Source organism: Suricata suricatta, chromosome 10, assembly GCF_006229205.1.
Source record: "Suricata suricatta isolate VVHF042 chromosome 10, meerkat_22Aug2017_6uvM2_HiC, whole genome shotgun sequence".
NCBI lineage: Eukaryota > Metazoa > Chordata > Mammalia > Carnivora > Herpestidae > Suricata > Suricata suricatta.
This window is the reverse complement of record NC_043709.1, coordinates 133,498,670-133,516,438: the sequence shown is the minus strand read 5'-3', so window position 1 is coordinate 133,516,438 and position 17,769 is coordinate 133,498,670.

Sequence of the window (17,769 nt, the reverse complement as noted above, 5' to 3'; positions counted from 1 at the left end):
TTTTCCTTCTAATATATATATTATATATATATATATATATAATTTTTTTTAATGTTTTTATTTTTGGGAGAGAGAAACAGCGCAAGCAGGGAAGGGTCAGGGACAGAGGGACACCCAGAATTGGAAACGGGCTCCAGGCTCTGAGCTAGCTGTCAGCACAGATCCAGACGCAGGGCTCGAATCCACGAACCGTGAGATGGTGACCTGAGCCGAAGCCGGAAGTCGGACGCTTAACCGACTGAGCCACCCAGGCGCCCCTACTTTTTTTTTCTAGGTTTTATTTCACGCTAGCTGGAAATCTCGCTCTTAGCCTATCAGTCACAGATAGAGACTTTTGCATTGTGTGTTGATGGGAAACTTGTTACTTTCGTGTTTATTTCAGATAATGGAAGAACGTGATTATTAAGAATGAAAACAAGAAGTCTGTTTCAACCCAGCTATTCCATTCAACTTCCCATTTTTCTGGACACATTTCTCTGCTTAATTGAAGTCACAGGTTTTGAATCAAATCTAAACACTGAACTGGATCCAAAAAGATGTTTAGATATCTTTCTGTTCTTATCTCTTCTCTGGTTTCCCAAGGTATTTCAATGATATATTTTCAGAATGAAATGTAGTTAAGAAGCACTTCTCCTTTGGGCTTTATGTTAATTTCACAGTCGGGAGGATAAGTGAGAAACAAGCAGGAACTGTGCGTCTAATCCCGGATCAGAATTTGCAAGTGGAATGTAACTCTTTAAAATACATTGAATCCCTTCATGATATGGATGTAGGCATATGAACTATCTAAATTCATACACTACTGACATGTAAATTGAGTAAACTAATATACTCGACAACAAAATTCACTAAGGACGTTCACAAGATTTTATGTTCATGGCACAGATAATAAAAATCATTTTTACCATCTTTACAGCAGCATCCCAATTAAGACATTTGGAATCAAGGAGACAATCCAGAACATTACAAGGAACATTCTCAGTGCTCAGTATCTGGTTTTCAAAGAAATAAGCGAATGGAATAAACAAACAGATGGTACAGTTAGTCATGTTTCACTGCCGTTGAACGACAACTTTTCACGGACTCTAGCCAGGGCAGTAGTGCCTGGGAATAGGTGTTGTAAATAGCACACAGTGTTTGACATGAGCAAACTCACTAGAAACATATACACTTTAAAGCGTTTTAACTTTTAATCTTAATTTTTTAAATGTTTTCACATTTATATATTTTTGAGAGACACAGAGTTGGGAGGGGCAGAGAGAGAGGGAGACGCAGACTCTGAAGCAGGCTCCAGGGTCTGAGCTGTCAGCACAGAGCCCGACGTGGGGCTCGAACCTACGAACTGTGAGATCATGACCTGAGCTGAAGCGAGACGCTGAACCAGCTGAGCCACCCAGGTGCCCCAACCTGGTAGTTTTATTATTTTTTTAAATTTTATTTATTTTTGAGACTCAGAGAGACAGAGTGTGAGCAGGGGAGGGGCAGAGAGAGAGGGAGACACAGAATCCAAAGCAGTTCCGAGCTGTCAGCACAGCACCTGATGTGGGGCTTGAACTCACAAAGCATGAGATCATGACCTGAGCTGAAGTCAGACGTTTAACTGACTGAGCCACTCAGGCTCCCCAACTCTTCATATTTTTCGATTAGTGTATATACTGCCATGAGGTGCAAACACTTCTTATTCCACAGTTAGAAGAGCAAATGTACAAAGTGTGAAGTTCACATGTATGAGTATGCCTGTCATATAATATTAGATAGGCAGGAACTTCACACAGACAAAAGCTGCACCGCTAGTCCTGGGTATTTAAACATTCACATGTTTTTAGCTTTCTGTTTTTTAATTCTTTAATATTTTTTAGAATTAGCTTCTGCTACAATCACAACACCACTAATTTGGGCAATGCATATCCATGTTTTCACTTTATCTGTAGTACTTAAAGTCAATGTGGATATCTCTTGTTACATCTAGCAAACATTGAAATCCAAGCAGGGCTTGCTTTTTGAGTAGGAATGACATTCGCTGTGACCAAGTTCTTTATTTTCTCAGTGTGAGTTAAACACAGCACTTTTGTTGGAAAATAATTTTAAGTTTCTATGTTTACCTTTTAGTCTTAAAAAAAAAAACAAATAAAAACAAATAAACCACTTTTATCTGCTTGCACTTTTTGGCTTCCCTGCCTTCTGGTTCTGGCCATAGGTAAAGCCATTGGATTATAGCTAGCTTTCAGTAACCAACCTGTGAAATTGGAGAAAGAAGATCAACATCCACTCGTGTTTCCAGTGGCAAATTCTGTCTTTAATCGCTTCAATCTCTTCTTGACTCTTCACTAAATATTCAGGTCATACTCTATACTTTCTAAATGTAAATTTCTGTGGTCATTGTATCTTAAAACATCTTTACAGGTTTAAAAAGTCTATATAGTATGGAGAAAGTCACTGTCATGTTTAGACAAGAAATTGATAAAATAATGTAACAACATGGTACGGTTGATTCACTGAGGAAATCAAACCACTGGAAGGATTTTGATAGTCAATTAAATGCCCCAACACATGAAATTACATGAAATTTGGACATCATGTTTAAGACTCAGTTTTAATATATATCTTCTCCAATTCTGTCTCTCATTTTATTTCTTACAAAGTGATAAAGCTTATATTTAAATGGGCTTCATTTTCAAACTCTGTGGGAATTATGAGTCACTATTGAGTATTTTTCTTCTCAGGGCACTAAAGTAGTTGATCATAAATGTCCCCAATCTCCATTAGACAAGAGTCACATGACAGGAAGTGTCTTCAAATAAATGTATTTACCCATCTGCTTTCAAACAAGTGTAAAGCCAAATTAACAGAAAGATGGCTAGCTAATCCTCACACTTATTTATGAAAAGGAAAAATTTCCATTAGACTGTTTTGAACTAATAACCATCATATCATAGTTTGGATGAATTTTTACCTCAACTAGTGTACTTTCTTAAAAACTTAACACTTTTGCCTTTGTTCTCAACAAACAAAAAAAATAGATTTTTAAATGATTGATCAATTATTTTTACAGTAAAACCCCCCCACTAAGTTCTTCCTATTGAAGCTTCATTTTGTCCTGCTCCCTTTTTCTGCCGTCCACCTTTTTCTCTGGCCTCCCTTTGAATTTCTCTACAAAACCAAGGATCTTCTCTTTGAAGACACGCTTCCAGTCATGCTAATGAACCCTTTCATATCTTATTACCTCAAAGTCCTTGGAAATCAGACACAAGCTTCATGGCTCCCCCTAGTTTTGTTTATGGTTTCGAACGGCGCAGTACTAGCGAGAATTAGATTAGTCTTCCCGAATTTGTTTCTCACAAAGCAGCACCAGTACATGTTAGAGTCAAAATCCACGTACATTGCTTCCTGAGTTTTACTCAATGTAGAGTTCGCATACGTGCCAGCAAAAACTCTGATGTTGGGGCGCCAGGGGCTCCGTTGGGTAGGCATCCAACTCTCGATTTTGGCTCAGGTCATGATCTTGTGGCTTCATGGGTTCATGCCCTTCATCAGACTCTGGGGTGGGGTGGGGAACCTGCTTGGGTTCCCCTCTCTCTGCTCTCTCTCTGCCCTCCCCATTCACACTTTCTCTCTCTCTCCCAAAATAAATAAACTTCTAAAAACCCTCTGGTGTTAGAAGTAATCATGAACTTATCTACGACGGGACATTGTCAAATGCTGTTTTACAGAGACAGCACAATTCCACCATACTCTTTATACCCTGCTCAAAACTGTTTCCTTTGAATTAATGTTTGAGCACAAAGTGTTTCTTTGCTCTTGAATAAAGTAACTGTGCTGTCTTAGACGGAAATTGCATGAACACGATGTAAATGGCAGGGGACGAGGACCGATGTAGAACTTGAAACCAACCATGAGTGCTTGCACCCAAGGAACTGACCGGCTGCCATATTTGATTTACGTTTGCTTGGTTTGGATATTTTGAGTCTTATGAGGCAGATGTGAAAGAATGAACCCCCAGCTCACCTGCATCCCCCTGTAGCTAGCCCAGCTAGAGGATGCTCCATGTCTGCTCCCTGCTTGAGTCAAACAGAATGTAAATGTATCTTAAATGGTTTATTTTTCTAAAACTGTGATCAAAGGCTCCAAAGTCTTTAAAAATCTCACCCTTTATTTGTTGTAAAGCATGTCACATAAAATGCACGCATGATGTGTGAATTCCATTTATCTATTTATAAGCATCAGAGTCCGGAAAAGCCTGCTCTGGACTCCCAGAAAGCCCTCAGTCAGACTTCTGGCCCAGAACCTCGGTGTCTGCATTCGGAGGTGGTCAGAAAATTTCTGTTCACACCCTCAACCAGCAGTGCCTTCAGCTAATTGCCACTTCAGTCAGCCACCTGTGTCCCCAGAAGCTGAGCTGGCCCAAGTGGACGCTGGCAAATAAACTATGAAATTGCCAGAAGAGCCACGATGAACAGGACTCATCTCTCTAGACCCAAATCATGTGGGGCTCCTCAAGGCTCAGGGTGGAAACACGGATCAGTAGTCATCATGCCACAGTGAGCCCTGAAACCTGAATGCACTCCATTGTATGCCAGAGAGTCCCATCATGTAAAACACTTTTGTCACTTTTGTTAAATAAATACCAAGTGGCAACAAGGTAAAATTGGCAAATTGAAAATCAAATAACGATTTTCGAAGACAATTTTCTCGGAAATATTAAATTTGTATTTTAAGGAATGGGTGAATAAATGCAAACATGTAAAATGTGAGGGGAAAAATGAATCCTATCATATGAGCACTTAATATATGCCCAGAATGTAGAACATAATGCCTTCTATTTCAAGGTATTATGTAGTAGCTCTTTTCCTGTTTCCTGTAACTAACAAATCTGTCACCCTGTGTGAACTATACAGACAATTAAAATAAACTCTGTCCTGCCGGCAAGAGGAAACACTTTAGATTTTAAAACCACTTGCACTCCCTGACTCAAAACCTTACTGTTACCATTAAGACAGAGTGGTTTAAGTGGTCAGTTACCCACTTGTAGAGTTTTTCTTTTCTCCACTCATCTACTAAAACTTTAGTGTTCCAAAGAATACTTCAGATGAGGTATTTTGACTATGTTTTAGGGGCCGCCTATGGCTTTGTAAAGAGTAACTTTGAGTTTGGACTATTTTTGCCACATGTGCTGACCTTACAGTTTAACCCTTTTTAAGATGAAAAATAACTGTGTTTAAAAAAAGGCCCAACAGACACATGAAGAAATGCTTGACATCACTCATCATCAGGGAAATATAAATCAAAACCACAATGAGATATCACCTCATACCTGTCAGAGTGGCTAAAACTAACAACACAGGAATCAACAGGTGCTGTTGAGGATGAGAAAAAGGGGAACCCCCTTGCACTGTGGATGGAAACACAAACTGGTGCAGCCACTCTGGAGAACAGTGTGGAAGCTCCTCAAGAAGTTAAAAATAGAGCTGCCCTATGACCCACCAATTCCGCAACTACATATTTATCCAAAGGATACAAAAAACGCCGACTCCAATGGGTACATGCACCCTGATGTTTATAGCAGCATATCAACAATAGCCAAATTATCGAAAGAGCCCACGTGTCCATCAACTGATGAATGGATAAAGAAGCCGTGGTATACATACACAGTGGAATATTACTCAACAATCAAAAGGAATGAAATCTTGCCATTTGCAACAACATGAATGGAACCTGAGTGGACTATGCTAAGTAAGTAAGTCAGAGAAAGATACCATATGCTCTCATTCAATGTGAAATTTACGAAACCAAACAGATGAACATAGGGGATGGAAATGAAAAATAAAATAAGATAAAAACAGAGAGTAAGGAAAATCATAGGAGACTCTTAACTGCAGACCACAAACTGAGGGTTGCTAGAGGGGAGGTGGGGAATGGGCTACATGGGTGATGGGCATTAAGGGGGGCACTTGTTGGGATGAGCACTGGGTGTTGTATGCAAGTGATGAATCACTAAATTCTACTCCTGAAACCAATACTGCATTGTAGGTTGACTTCAGTTTAAGTAAAATTTTGGAAGAAAAAAAAGAATATTAACTCTTTCAATCTATTAGAAAAGAAGGCCCTATTGAATTTTTACCAGAGAAAGTCGTAAGAATATAAAGTCAATCTTTTAATATTTTAAAGTTTATTTTATTTGCTTTATTTAAAAGTGTGCCAAATAGTATATATATGTGGTAGTTAAGTGGATTATTGCTAATGTCCTTTCAATTTAACTTGGGCAAGCATGTGTTAGGATATCTAACTTCCTTTTCATCTGAAGCTACAGAATTATAGCTCCCTTTCTATAATATTTATATTGTATGTAATCTTACATAGTATACAGGATGTATATTACCCCTCATGAGTTGCATATTCTTTAGGTGCTTTATGTAGAAATGGGACTAAAAATACCTCCATCATAGGAAGTGGAGAGACTTAAATAAGTAAAAAGAAAGAAAAAAACAGCTAACTGTACTATGTTCAGAAATTTCAATTTCTTACTCCCTTCTTTAAAGATGTATATTGAGAGTCTGTGCAGGTTAACTCGTTCTGGGATAGCATCATATTCCAAGAAGAAAAAACAAACAACAAAAAAAACAGCCAAAAAGCAATTTCCCTAAATTTAATAAATATCAATAGAGTGCTTACTTGTTTGACCAGTGACTGTTCCCAATGTTTTACATTAAGCCATCATCCGGCCTTCAAAGCCGGCTGAGACAGACGTTAATCCTGTACCGCTGGTCAGAAGAGGCCTGAGGTGTGCTTGGACAAGGATTCGCCCCAGCGGCTGGCACGCAGGGATGTGCTCTTCTCTGTGACCTTCTCCGGCCTCGCCGTCCAAGATGAGGATGATGAAGCCCGTTTCCAAATGTGGGAGAAAAACACGAGAGTCGAAATCAGTGTTTCCTTCTCTGCAGCTTCTCCGTGATCTCCCGTAGACTAACCCATGCGGCGTGGCCTTGCAGGGACGGCCATGCCATGGATGCCAGAAGATCAAAGCATTTCAGAGATTCTACAGCCCACGGCCGTGTAATCCCTTGTGAGAGGGGCGGCCGTGGCTGGCCCATAAATCAGGCAGCCCTACTGGGAAAGAATGAGAAATGATTACATTGGACGCGGGGGAAATGCCTGTAGCTCAAAGTCTAGGCTTTCTGGGTGTATACAAAGTGCAGATTAAACCTCCTTTTGCTCTGTCCAAAAGAAGCACTTGCGTAGACACTCAGCTTTTCCACTTAGACGAGATGAAGAGCTAAGTGAATGCAGCTGGAAGCTGAACCGTTTGCTCCAGATGGCGGAGATATTTCAGACCTGCCGCTCCAAGGCGGTGACAGCACACAGAATCCACTCGAGGAGGAAGCAGGAACGAGTTTGCTAGGGCGACATTGGCTTCTCTGGCATATGAATAAAAAGCACGTCGATTTACGGAAATATATGTCCTCTGGAAGCAGACAATGGGGCAGATACTGCCCAATCACGCTGAAAAAGCGCGCCTTTGGGAGGATTATTCTGAGCCCCTCCCCCAGTTGTTGGGGTTTTTTTCTTTGCTTTAATAATTTGCTCAGTTGCTTTTCAATTACTTATTTCACATGTCTCATGTAGAACAAGCATTAGGAAAATACTTGCTGACGTGTGTGTGTGTGCACGTGCGCATGTGCGCCTGGTTTTAGCCATGTCCCTGTCCTGTATTTTGGGTGCAGTGAGAGAACGAAGGGTCACATGACTGAGCTCCGCTGTCAGCGCTACAAGTCACTGAGGACGGATCCACATGCCTGCAGCGAGATGGCGGCATTGCCCCCACGTGGCTTTGCTCCCACAGCTGCCACCACCGCCAGTGGAAACCCTCCTGGGGTCACAGAGCACATGCACAGTTACAACCACCATGTGGGGGGAGGGGCTTAGCTGTTTGCAGCTTCTGTTTTATTTTTTTTTTAATTTATTGAAGTGTAACTGACAAAACTGTGATTTATTTAAAATGTACATCATGGGGGCACCTGGGTGGCTCAGTGGGTTAAGCACCTGACTCTTGATTTCAGCTCTGGTCATGATCTCATGGTTCGTGAGTTTGAGCCCCACGTCAGGCTCTGTGCTGATGGCTTGGAGCTTCCTTGGGATTCTCTCTCTTCATCTCTCTCTGCCCTCCCCAACTCTAAAAATAAGTAAACTTAAAAAAAAATTTTTTTTTAAATAAAATATATGTCAAGGGGGCAACTTGGTGGCTCAGTTGGTTAAGCGTCCGACTTCAGCTCAGGTCATGATCTCATGGTTCATGAGTCCAAGGCCTGCATCAGGTTCTGTGCTCACAGCTCAGAGCCTGGAGCCTGTTTCAGATCCTGTGTCTCCCTCTCCCTCTGCCCCTGCCTGGCTCATACTCTGTCTTTCTCTCTCTCAAAAATAAATAAGCATTAAAAAATTTTAATAAAAATAAAATGTACATCATGATAATTTAATACACATAACGTGAAAGGAATCCTACCATTCAGTTTATTAACACATCTATCACCTCATGTCTCTCTCTCTCTCTCTCAGGAGAACATTCTACCGCTCTTGGAAAATTTCAGTTTTACAGTACAGTGCCGTCAACCCTAGCTCCATATCGTACATGAGATCTTACACCTGGAAGTCTGTACCCCTTTTGCCGGCCTCCCACCCACCAGCAACCACTTTGCTTACTATTTGTGTGAACTTTTTTCTTCCCTTCAGATTCCCCATGTAGGTGACACCGTGCAATGTTTGTCTCTCTGTGTCTGACTTGTCTCACTTAGCATAAGGCCCCCTCCCCCCAGGATTTCCTGCCTGCCCACAGCTGAATAATATTCCTTCTCTGTCTTGACCCACCATCTTTGAAACCCCTCAGGCGTCCCCTCCCATCCCCCCGTCCTGTCCCCCTGCCATCCGCTGGGGCCCTGGGGGCCTTTGGGTCACTGTGCGACACCCTGAGTTGTCCCTGTGCTCTCCATCAGCGGTGGGGAGGGACTCCTGTACTTCTGCGAGTCTCTGTGGATCAGATCCCACCTGGATCACTTCTGAACAGTGACCTGTAAGGGCAGTGTCCACACATCGGCGACACTGAGTCGCCAGTCATAAGCTCAGGGTCATATTGTCTGCAGAAATACAGGCAGAACAGGATGAAAACCTTCGGGCATGTTGTTTCCCTAGAAATGACTCAAGGCAGGTGGAAGTTGCCACCTCAGCCCTGGCAGTTGGCAGGGACCCCAGAGGAGGGGACATTGTGATCAGAAACGCTTTCCCAATCTTTCCTCATTTCTTTGTCCCAAACCTGAGAGTGACTTCCTGACCCTCTTGCCATGCCCCTTCCTGTCAGAGTTGCACGTGGCTTAGTGTAACAGAGAAGCCCTCAAACAGCAGTGATTTTGACAAGATGGGTGTTTTCATCTCTCACAAGAAAGGAAGCCCATCCGGGCACCCGGGCAGCTGAGTTGGTTAAGCGTCTGATTCAGCTCAGGTCATGATCTCACAGCTCATGAGCCCATGTCGGGCTCTGTGCTGACAGCTCGGAACCTGGAGCCTGCTTCGGATTCTGTGTCTCCCTCTCTCTCTGCCTCTCCCCTGCTCATTATCTCTCTCTCAAAAATAAATAAACATTGAAAAAAAACTTTTTAAAGAAGCAGCGCATGAGCTGGCAGTTTAGAGATGGCATGGCTGCCCCCAAGCCCTGTAGGCTCTGCGCCGTCTATGCTGCAGTCCGTGTAGTGTGGCCCCATCTTCATGGCCCAGCGAGGCTGCTGGCATTCGCCCATCACGTGAGCATTCCAGGCAGCAGGACAGAGGAAGGAGAAGGTTGATCCCTTCCCTTTACAGAGTCTTCCTGAAATTCCCACATGTTTCTGCGTGCACCTTGTTGGCCAGAGTGTGGCCACATGTGGTGACTAGATGGAAAGACAGAGCGTCTATTCTGGATGTGGGCATCCTGCCCCGAATGAAGGAGAGATTCGGGGGAGGAAGAGAGTAGATACTGCGTAGGAAACACTCATCTTCTGCCTCACCATCGTGACCACGGTGGGCCAGCGTCCCTCACAACCGAAGCGAGGGCTGCAGGGGAGCCTTGGCCCCCCATCACCGCCACTTCACCGAGTCGCGGGTTTGGAAACAAATGATAATCACGTTACTCTGGTTTCTAAAAGCCATGCTCCGCCTTCGTCGGCCTCTCTCCAATCTCTCCTATGTCTTTTTCCAAACCTGTAAACGAAGAAAATGGTAACAACTGACTGAACCCACCTTAGCTGTGCTGACCTCCCCCGCCACCCCCCCCGACTTCCCTTCCCAGCGGGCTGGAGTGGCACCTGTCCTCTGGAAATTATTCGGTTTGGGCTCATACAGCCCATCCTTCCTCTGACCCACAGCCTGGTAATGTGTAGGATGAAACTTCCAATCTGGTCCCTTAGCTGGGGCAGGTCTCCTGGGATTTCCCTGAGTATCCCAAAGACGAAAGGAACTCTCGCCAGTATAAGAAGATCTGTTTTATTATTATCATTACTATTACTATTACTATTACTATTACTATTACTATTACTATTACTCCGGTATAGTTAACCTACAGTGCTATGTTAGTCTTAGGTGTAAAATGTGACGATTCAACAATCTACACATCAGTCGTGCTCATCATGGTAAGTGTGCTCTTAATCCCCATCACATTTCATCCATGCGCAAACCACCAATTTGTTCTCTGTAGTTAAGAGTCTGGTTTTTGGTTTCTCTCTCTCTCTCTCTCTCTCTTTTAATTTTCAAATGTTTATTTTTGAGAGAGACAGAGAGAGACAAAGTGCAAGTGGGATAGGGGCAGAGAGAGAGAGGGAGACACAGAATCCAAAGCAGGCTCCAGGCTCTGAGCTGTCAGCACAGAGCCTGACTCGGGGCTTGAACTCATGAACCGTGAGATCATGACCCGAGCCGAAGTCGGATGCTCAACCAACTGAGCCTCCAGGTGCCCAGTGATATGGTATTTCTGATTGTAAAAGAATGCTATCTGTGCATATACACAAAATAATTCTTGCTAATGGTTCTGGGGTTGTTTCAGCCATTTCCAGGGTTTGCCATGTTGTAATTCAATGTGTATTTTGTGTTTATTTACTGGCTTTGCGAATTTGGATGAGCTACTGAGTATTCATGATCTCCATTTCCTTGAGCATAAGCCGGGGGTCAAGATAGCCGCAGAGGGAGCCTGAAGATCCCAAGTTTTGTCTGTGTCCCAACCCGTCTGAGCACACTGCCTCCAGACACATGGAGTGCGTATCAGGGAGCATGGTTCTCTCTCTGAGCCCGCATCTGATTGTCTTCAAGCTCCTTCTCATCTGCTCCCGACTGATCACTCTGACAACGAGGCAAGATCGTACGTGCTCTGCTCTGAATTATAACTCAGTGTATGTTAACACAATTGTACGTTGCTAATCAAAATAATCTCCTTTGGTTTATTTCATTTTATTTTATAGTACATAAACTCATGTACTTTTCAAATGTTATATTCACAAGCATTTCTTTGTATTTTCCATTAGTTAGCCAAACAATTATGTGTATTTTGAGGAAATACTATTTGTGGGCAAAATATTGAGATTACTACTTTTCCCCCCTATTTTAAATTAAAAAATTTATACCTTTTTGATTGCATACAACTCTTAAAGACTTTGTCTCTGCTTATTGTTGAAAATTTTTTCAGTTGGTATGCCCTCCTTATGATTCATTTTCTTCTGAGGCAGATTCCAAATTTGTTAAATTATGGCCACTTTTTCTATATAAAATACTAATTGTCAGGCATGAAGATCCTAGAGATGGTGAAGATTATGATTTAATATCTGTCCTTGTTTTTTAGTTTCTCCTGTGAGATATGATATTGACTATTTTCATTAAGCTGGTAGAAATTTACTTATAAAAATATAATCATTTATTTCCTTTGATCACCTTCTAATTAGGCCGCTGAGAACCTGAGGGTATTTTTTTCCTCATTCTGTTTCCCTTAAAAGATTTTATATCTAATAGAACCACTTCTCAGTATCTACCAGGATCTCAATTCTACAGATTTCTTTTTATTGAGCCATAGATCAAATCTTTTCTTTCAGTGTAATGATTTTAAATTCAGCAGTGAATTCCATACCATTATTTTCTTTGCTTATATCTACTCACAATGTGAAAAAATAGAGAAATGAAGACAATTCCTTGCAAAAGCATGCCATAACAAGAATTAATCAGTGCAGTCCTTACAAATCAGTGACAAAAGGTGGTGGCTGGTGGGGGGCTCGCTTCTGAGAATCACGGGGAGCTGGGGGCTGGGGAGTCGGACCCCCAGATAATTGCATGTCTCCTATAAAGTCCTTTCCCTCAAACTGATGCTCTGGAGATGAGCTCGCCCTGGACACCACAAGTCTAAATTAGCCTGAAATACCACCGGGGCTTCAGGGTTACATCACAAGTCTAGAGGAGAACTTGAAAATATGTTTCAGGAAGCCTTATCTTAATTATGTTTCTTATCAATGGAAGCATAACATTTTCAAACAACGCACGACAGGCCTGAAACTTAAATAGAGATCAGCCTGCAGCCTGCCTGTGTCGGGGAGCCACTTCCACGGAATCCCAGATACCGCCCCACCTCACCCCTGCCTCAGGGAGACTGCTTTCACTAGGGTTTTGTTTTCCTGTGAATGGTGTGACCGTGGCTACAACCGAAAATCTAACAACATGATCAAAACTATCCCTTTATGATGAAATGCTGCAGTGCAGGGCCTGGGTAAACTCTTGAGTTGGAGAAAGGAGATGATTCGGTACACTGTTTGGCTCATTGGTGAAACACACAACATGCAAACAGTCCTAGCTGTCAAAGCAAAACAAACCAATTTTTAAAAAGTAATAGTGAATGCAGGTGTATGAACTCCTTCTGGGAGGCTAACGCTGTGCTAATTCAAGGGCCAAAAATAGTACGGGCAGCTACCCAATCCTCCTGGGAAAGAAAAGGTGTCACAAGTGGTTTCCCTGGATTGACTGGTGAGACGAGTAGGCTAATCATTACTGGTGTCACCAGGGTGTGGTGACGAATTCCCAGTGTGTACCGAAGAGAATGGGTGTTCTCTCTCCTGTGGTCAGTGCACTGGAAGGAAAGTAAAACAAGAAACTGAGACCTTTCTTTAACCCCTGGCTTTCATACCTGGCACGAGTGAACTGGCCCCTTAGCCCATCTGTTCTCCCAATTAAAAACGAAGGCACTGAGACTCATTCGGTCCCTCATCTTTCCGCTAGAAAGTAAGCAGGGGCCACAGACCCAACAGCACAGTCAAGAGCCTAGAAGAGCGAATGTCACCGGCATGTTGATATTACTCTTAGCAGAATGAGTCTCCTGTAGCCTTTTGCTTACGAGGTTAGTCTAGTCACACAAACGTAGAATAAAAAGATCAGAAACGCACTTCGATTTGTAACTCACATCATAGAAGAAATAAAAGCACACACTTAAAAGCTATAGGCAGTACCATGATACTGGCTTAGTTTTACTGCTCTTGACCCTCTTTCTCTCAGTGAGCATTGCTTTTGCATTATATGTTAAATTTAGTTCCCCCCTCCCACCAAAACAAAACAAAACAAGACAAGCTACAATCAGGAAGAACACACTTGACGAAAGACGCATTTGATAAAGGATCTTTATCCAATATAGAAACATAACTCTTAAAACTCAACAATAAGAAAACAAAACACACACACAATGGTTACAAAAGGGCAGACGAGCTGAGCAGGTCCCTCACTGAAGACAAGTCAGGACAAGGAAAGGTGCTCCCGGTCGGTGTCGTCAGGGGGCTGCCGGAGGAAGCGGCCGTGAGGTAAGACGGCGCACCTGTCGGAGTGATGAAATCCAGACCCGGGACCGCACCAGGCTCCGGGAGTTCCTGGAGCGGCGGGGACCCCCGCTCACCCCTGGTGCGAACCCAGCTCGGGCGGCCACGCTGGGCCACGGTTTGGGGGGATTGCTGGGCCACGCAGCAAGTCTGTTCGTAATTCTCTGAGAACCACCGACCGTTCTCCATCGCTGCTGCGTCACTTCACACGCCGGCCAGCCGCACCGGGACTTTAATCCCTCTTCATCCTTGGTAACACGTGTTAGTTTCTGTGTCTTTTTCTTTTGTTTCCCATAAGAACCATTCCAGTGGGTGTGAGCGACTCAGCATATTGACGCGAATCTCACACTTCAGATTCCTTTATAACCATCGTTGTCTTTTTAAGGATATGGTTTCTGTTTTTTAATGTAGGAATTCCACATTAACTTGTCATTTCCAGGTGTTTAAAATGGAATTCACGTATCCGGTGAATACTTTGCAAAATGACCCAACTGCATATGAAAATACGTATAGTGGACATAATGTTTTTAGGACGTTTCTAGGTCTTTTAAAAATGGTATGCACAATAAATCCTGCCAATTACAGAAGTGGAAACCAATGAAATTAAAAAGCATATTTTTATTCTCAGCCCAGTTTAGGCAATTCTAAGTTTCATGACCGTTTTGAAAGAGGATGAGAATAGGAATTTTCATTTATCTTTGGTTGTAATTGAAGCAGATCATGTCTCACTGCCTTTAGTCTCCTGTCAGTTTTGACCATTAAGTGATGCCAAAACCTGAGATTTGGGGTCATCTTGGAAATCCAGTGGGTATTCTTGTGTTGAATGCTTTTAGGACTTCCATGATTTCCTTAGGAGTCTTCAATTCAGATTGCCATTTTACAATTTCATATTTTTATTATATGTCCTCATGTGAGTTTTATTCGAACTTAGTAGATACTTGAGATGGAATTGAAATATTTTTATCTAAAATTATTTTTTTTAATTTTATTGTTGATTTACTTTTGAGAGAGAGAGAGAACACAAGCAGGGGAGGGACAGAGAGTGAGGGAGACACAGAATCTGAAGCAGGCTTCAGGCTGTGAGCTGTCAGTACAGAGCCAGATGCAGGGCTCAAACTCATGAACCGTGAGATCATGACCTGAACTGAAGTCGAATGCTTAGCCAATGGAGCCACCCAGGCGCCCCTGTTTTAATTTTTTTAATGTTTATTTATTTTTGAGAAAGAGAACACAAGAAGGGGAAAGCAGGGAGAGACAGGGACAGAGGATTTGAAGCAGGCTCTGCACTGTCAGCACAGAGCCCGACCTGAGGTTCAAGCTCATGAACCGTGAAGTCATGACCTGAGCTGAAGTCAGACACTTAACCGACAGAGCCACCCAGGTGTCCCTTATCTAAAATTATTTTATGATTTTTCATCTTGGAAGCAAGGAAAGGGAAGGCGGTGAGTGAGAAGTCTACCATTTATTTCATGATTCCATTCAAGGCAATTCAAGGAGATCTGTGAAAATAAGCATCCTGTAGTCTTCAAATATTCAAGGACTGGAAAGACCAGGAATGTCTGAGGCACTAACCCCGATGGGAGGAAGCCAGGAGGCAGAACGGTTTAGTGCCACATGCCTTCTGAATTGGATCTTCTGGCTTCCCAGAGGATACTGTTGGAACTATTGGCAAGTTTTGAATGAGTAGATTAGACAGTGATGATGTATAATGTTAATTCCTGATTTTGGCGTTTGCATTTTGGCTATGTAAGAGAATGTTCTTGTGTGTAAGGATTACATGGCAAAATGTTTACGTGTGATGGGGCATCGTGCTGACAACTTCTTTCCAAATGGTTCAGGAAGATCGCAGAGATTCTTTGTTCTAGTCTTGCAAATATCTTTACATTGAAAGTTATTTCTAGGTTACAAATTATCCAGACAAGAAAGTGAAGATAAAATGAAGATCTTTTATTGAACAAATAAATATTTTTGAAAACAGTGGAAGTTTTTATTTATCAAAAATTTAAGTTAGGGGCACATCCTAAATGTGACTTGGTTGATTGAGCATCCGACTCTTGATTTCAGCCCAGGTCATGATCCCAGGGCGGTGGGATCAAGCCACACATTGGGCTCCATGCCGAGCCTGGAAGCTGCTTAATTAAGATTCTATCCTTCTCCCGCTGCCCGTCCCTTGTGTGCATGCAGGCCAGCTCTCTCCCCTCCCCTAATTTTTTTTATTTAAAAAGCAAACTGACTTATTTTATTCTAAGACAACTAACCCAAAGTAGTCATAGGTCTAACAGGAGAGACCTGGCAGGGGACCATGGGGAGAGGAAGGGGGAAAGAGAGCGGGGAAGAGTGAGGGACACAGATCAAGGGAGACTACTGAATACTGAAAATGAACCATGGACTGAAGGGGGAGGGGGAGGGGGTGATGGTCATGGTGGGGGGCACTTGTGGGGAGAAGCACTGGGTGTTATATGGAAACTGATTTGACAATAAACTATTATAAAAAAAAAAAAAAGCAAACTGACTTATTTTATTCCAAGACAACTAACCCAAAGTAGTAGTATTAGATAACTTTATTTTAGACTTTATATTTCCTAACAGTCTGGAGATGCCTTGGGTGAGAGCTGTGTGATCAAGGGCAGACAAGATTGGACCTATGTTTGGTGGACATTTGTCACATGATAATAAAAAAAAAGGACTATCACGTTAGAAGTTCTTTAACAGGAATTTGGATGGAATAGCGTGTCATTTTTGTTCCTTAAGAGCATCATGCGTGAACACTTCACCACGCAAACCTCACATGGACCACGGGAGCAAGTATAAAAAGGCATATTAATGCATTTAAGACTTGGAGAGCAACAGAAGTGTCCCACAGTTGTCACCGATAGTAGGGGAAATGTGGGGGCTTCATGATGCATCAGATTACACTGAGTGAGCGACTTCCCGTAGCTGGTGACAGGCATGACAAACCTTTCATGCCAAGTGCATACCTACCACCAAGTGCGATTCACAGTCACTATCGGAGAAAATTATTCGATAAAGATGTTGCTAAGCCCACCAGAAATGCATTACTTGATTTTCTAAAGCTCCCAGTGCTTGGAAGGAATGGAGGGGAATGTTTTCGGCATAAACCCTAAAACCTCTTCCACCTTCTGTCCTGTCCTGTTCGTCTATTTATGTCACATCTGAATTACTTTTAGTTTCGATGTTTTCATCTCTTATAAATTAGCTTTCCTGAACATTTGTTGTTGTGCTATTCATCAAGACACACGTGGATTTTTTGAGGATAATTTACAATGTGGCATTACTTACTGATTGTTCTAACGGTAAATTTGTGCTCACAAGTCTATGATAATTCTTTATGTAACAAAATCCTTTTGTATCATACTTCACACATCTATCTTTTTTTTTAATGTTTATTTTTGAGCAAGGGAGAGAGAGAGAGAGAGAGAGAGAGAGAGAGAGAGAGACTAGGGGAGGGCCAGGGCATAGGGGTGAACAGAGGATTCAAAGCAGGCTCCGTGATATTAGTGTAGAGCCTGATGCAGGGCTTGAACTCTTGAACTGTGAGATCATGACCTGAGCAGAAGTCAGATGCTTAACTGACTGAGTCCCCAAGGCGCCCTCTACTTACACATTTTAAAGACACATTGATTTATTTTCAGAATGAAACACTTGGAGAAGAAGAGAAGCAACCTGAATGGCAGATGCTCTGACTTGTTTTGAAGACCCATCTGGAATGAAAGGTCTTGGCAAACGACATCTTCTGTGGGTTGGCTTCCTGCTTGTGTCCTCGCCATGGTCTTCTGTTTCATCTTCCACATGGTAGAGATCAAGGCTGCCAAAATCTTCAAACATGGTAAGGGTCCGCCTCTAGTAAAGAAATCAGATAAGCCTCTTAGCCCCTGTTCTCATTCCTCGGAAATGAACC